This window comes from Rhipicephalus sanguineus, chromosome 3 (assembly GCF_013339695.2).
Source record: "Rhipicephalus sanguineus isolate Rsan-2018 chromosome 3, BIME_Rsan_1.4, whole genome shotgun sequence".
NCBI classification, from domain to species: Eukaryota; Metazoa; Arthropoda; class Arachnida; order Ixodida; family Ixodidae; genus Rhipicephalus; species Rhipicephalus sanguineus.
Genome location: NC_051178.1, coordinates 176,705,792 through 176,710,494, shown reverse-complemented (window position 1 = coordinate 176,710,494; position 4,703 = coordinate 176,705,792). Strand labels below are relative to the sequence as shown.

The window sequence follows — 4,703 nt, the reverse complement described above, 5'->3', positions numbered from 1 at the left end:
TTTTAAGTTGAGGGCAAATCTCAGGCAATGCTTGCTGGGTCAAATTTAGGCATAAACTGGCAGTTTCCTTTGTGACATGTGTAACTTTTCGTTTTTTTTACTTGATAAGAGGAAATATGTACTTAATGTGCATCACTCCTTTCATTATGTTTTTCAGAGGGCACTGGCAGCTGAGCGAAGGTTTGCAAAGCAAATTCTGGAAACTAATGGAGCTCATGTTGTGCTTATGTAAGTAAATATTTTTAAAATTTTTTAAGAATTCAGTATGGCACTGTTGTTCACAATTTGTTATCTGAATGCAGGCGCTTCATGTTCTACATGTTTTCATTGTATAGTCAGGCTTTTAAGCTGCCAAAAAAAGAAAATGCCAAGAAGAATCTGCATCTAAATAAACTACAGTCTGTTCTCACTGCATATGCACCAAATAAAGTAAATTAATCTATATTTTCGTGGTTCTCAAACTCTGAACTCTCATTAACTACTCGGCATGCTCACAACGTCCTCCGGGATTGTTCCATTAAAATTCGAGCATCTTGCATTCCAAGCACCTACCCATGTTGCATATTAGGTGTTTTGTGTGTTGATGCATAGTCTACTGTTAATGAGAAAGGCAGTAGTACATGCCAGCAGAAACAAGGATGCCAGTGTAAAAACGTCTTGAGGCTAGGCGACGTCCGAACTGTGGTATAAAATTAATGTTTTCCTTTTTTATGTATGTGGATTTGTATTCATGCAGTGAACACAGAGAATAAGTATGTCATCGTAAATGCCTGCGGGCATGTTTTTCTCGCTCATTTTTAGGTGACGCTGCTCATCGGTATCATGTCTCTGAAATGGTTTTGAGGATACCTTTTGATACTCTCAATTTTCCCATGTGTTGCATTGACCATCATTTAAAAATGCTCGCTTTGGTACCCTGTCTGATTGCTTTGGCTGCATTAGTAGTTTACATTATTGGCAGAGCATCATGAAATTCTTTTTATGAATGTTTCCAGGAGCACAATGTTGGGGATGAAACAATATTTACATGTAGGTGTGTTAATATGCATTAGAAACACAGCACTCAGAGTACAATTTGACTGCATATGTGGTTATAGTGATGAAACCAATTTTATTAAAGAAACACTAAAGGCAAACGTAAAGTCGACATTGATTGTTGAAATAGCATTCCGGAAACCTCGTAATGCTTGTTTCGGGCTAAGAAAATGCTTATTTTGAATGAAATCACGTTTAGTGGTCCACGCAGCATTAGTGCACTTCAAATCGCGCACCTGAAAAGGCCCCCTGCCATAGCATTTGCCTTGCCTAGCGTTGCGCGCCTTTACTGCTCGGCAGTCGACGCTGTGGTTTCCGCTCTGAAGGGCACGTTACACATCACATGTACACAGCATTTTGTTGAACTTTCCGTTAGAATGACTTTCATGAGTATGCAAGGCACATGCAGCAGTACACAATAACGAAACTACCACTGAGACGCGACTGCGCGAGCTGAGCGCAGCCCTGCGAAAACGGAACTTTCGCACAACCCGGGTCATTCCCCACTGTAACGTCAAGTTATTTTTTTTTCCGTGAATCAAACAGAAAACACAAGCAGCATTTTATTACGTCTTGCAATGCTCGGAATGTTTATCATAAGTAGCTTGAATACTAGTGATAATTTGTGCTCGAGACTCATCAGGCTCGTTTTAAAACGTCCCATTGGTGGCGCATATAGTGTCTTACATTTACCTTAATATCTTGATTACTATAGCACTGCTATTGATAATATTGACATTTTAGACATTCTCAAACGTTGACCTTTCAAAACTCTGACGTAAATTTTTATTTACCTTTAGTGTCCCTTTGAAGGAGTGGTGACACAAAAATTCGGACACAATTCGACGGTTACATCACACTTATGGGAACATAAAGGTGCCATCTGTACAATATCAGCCACAAATACAGCCTAAAAAGTATTTTAATTGAGTTTTGAAGTTCGTGAAAGTGCCGAATTGGAAATGGAAGCAAAAAGCGATAAGGTCATTGAGCGGGAATACTATTTGTAAACAACGTACGTCGCGAGTTCTGGCCGGGTTACCAGAGGCGTGTGCAAGATGGACAACGCTGGTAGCGACACCTGATGATGCAGAGCCTAACCAGAGACCTACAAACAAAACATTGCACCGACTTACCCGCCTATTGACACTGTGTAAAGCATTGGCAGTGAGATAATTATCAACTCACAGTATTCTTATTGCTTTTTTTTCAACAAGAACAGCGACACGACTGAAAAAACAGAAAAAAAATTATTGTAGTTAAACAAAATGCCACATGATGTCGCTACCGGTCCGTGGTTGCTGCTGCAGCCGTGAACAGCTCTGGCAACCGGCGGGTATCCGCAAACGTTAGGAAGTCTACAAACTAAAGCTTTCTACCGCCGCTATCATACTGCGTAGCGGATAGATAACTACTCCGGCGCTTCGACGTGCGTACGTGGGATTCGTAGGTCTTTAGAACGCCGCGTTGCCCGATCTAAATACGAGTCAATAAAGCGTACATCACACCACTTGCATGTTACACATACGCACTGCTACAAAGCACCAATCTTGTGATTCCACTGCTTCCTTCGTCACTTCTCAACCTGCTACTTTAAAATGATAGCAGCGAAAATGCTTCAGCGTGCCTATGCTGCATCTGCTTCAAGCCTCACGTAAAATGTCGCGTCAGTTGGACGACAACAAGAATTAAATCGCAGCCACCGGCGAGATTTGCGAAGTGAATCGAGCCTTTCTGACTGATTTTTGCACTCCTCGAAGGTCCTTCGTCCATCGCCGCACTAGATAAGCAATGTAGTTTGAAGATCGAGGAAATAAGCACTCGCAGCGCTCAATACAGCAGACGAAACAGCAGCGCTGACAACATGGCAGAAACTAGCCAGTGACGTCACTGGCTCTTGCACTCACCTGATAGTATTTGTTAATGAGTAGGCCGGCTACGTCATGGGACCCTTGAGTGCTCTTCGAAATTTAAACTGCCTCCATTCGTAACATACAAGCGTATAATTAAGCATTGATCTCGCACTGGATCTAATGAGTTCCGTTGCTCGAGACAGTAGCCACGGATTAAGAGCAAAAAACAGAGGTTCACAAATTTTCTGTCACCACTCCTTTAAAGTTTGGCTTTACTATCTATACATGAAGTTGCCCCTATGGGCAATTTACTAGAAGTTTCATTATTGTATTGGTTTGTTTCACTACATCGTCTCATCCTGTACTGCCTCCTTCCAGGCGTTGCTTTATGTGCGGCACCGACATTACTGGAAAAGTTCCGTTTGAATACAGCGCAAACAAATTTTGCACAATGAATTGTGTCAAGGAGCATCGAAAGAAGCCTCAGACCAACCGTGCCTGAAGTGCCTCAGTCATTGACGTCTGCCTCCGCCCTGCTATGTCTTCATTGACAGCTGATCGATGGCTTCACTCTGTGCTTTCAGGAAGGTCAAATAAGCAGCTTCTGGATGCTACTGCTTATGCAAGTGCCACTGACTGCTTGTGAAAATCGTGCGCTAGGAATAAATTGCATTTTTTTAAACTTACATATGTCTGTTTTTTTTCCATCACGTTTGCTGAGCCTGTGATATTCATACCAAGGATTTATTTCAGGTAAGGTCTGTAGGCATCATACCACAATAAAACTTCCTCCCTTTTTCAATTACTCACATGATAAACCACCATGTGAGTTGATACCAGTGGTGCCAGGCAATTTTGTTGAAAAGCATCTGAATGATTTTTCACAGGCATAATTCAGTGCACACTGGCAAAGCCATGCCCCTCTGCAAAGCTGCGAAGTGTGGCGTAGTTTTGTTCCTTGGTGAATTGGTTCCCATATTTCATATTTATTTGTTCTCCAACACATACAAGGCATTCGTGGTAGCCATTTGGCAAGAAAGTTGTACAAGAATGCTTCACAGGACAAAGCTGGCGGGAAACATAAAACACAATGTGGTATACAGCAACCACACAGCACACAGGTAACTGGAACCGGTCGTACTAGAGAGAGAGAGATGAAGAGGAAGGCCGAAAGGTTAACCAGATATTAGCATTCGGTTTGCTACCCTGCACTGTTATGGAGAAATTGGCTGTACTAACTGAATGAAAAAGTACTTGCACTTTAGGGGCGTAGCCAGAAATTTTTTTCGGGGGGGGGTTCAACCATACTTTATGTATGTTTGTGTGTGTGCATGTATATATACGCAAGCAAAACTGAAAAACGCCAGGCCTGCGCTGAAACCGCAGCACAGTCACAGCGAAAGCTGGAAGAGCGGCGTTTCTAGAGCCCGTTGTAAGCTAGCTCACTTGGGGCTACAATACAAGTACACTAGAAAGGTACCCACTACGCAATAAATCACAATTTTTGTGAAGTTGCGAAGCACCTACTAAGCCATTATTCGTCATTCTGCGGAGAAGCGAGGGACCAGCCGCACGTCTGGAAGGCATTATGTGCACTTTGTTGACGCGGCGACTGATGACGATGAAGAATTATGGCTCAGCCCTTTGTAATGGGTTGGAATCTTTAAACGGCCCAGCAGTTATGAAATTTGCAGTGGGTGACGCCCGGTTGCTATTTCCCTCTCCCGTCATGCTGTATAACATACGTTGCCGTGGGAGAGAGACAGGGTGGGGTGAAGAACTTTACTGAGACCCCAAGTAAATGGATCATGCGCT

The 4,703-nt window shown here is 42.8% G+C and overlaps 1 long non-coding RNA gene across 1 annotated transcript; it reads left to right on the top strand.

The window, feature by feature from the left end:
• The first annotated feature begins 154 nt into the window (after positions 1-154).
• On the top strand, positions 155-3,574 carry LOC119385181 (uncharacterized). The gene is made up of 2 exons (XR_005182115.2): positions 155-228; positions 3,267-3,574. It is a non-coding gene; the product is annotated as an uncharacterized LOC119385181 (long non-coding RNA).
• Positions 3,575-4,703: the final 1,129 nt, after the last annotated feature.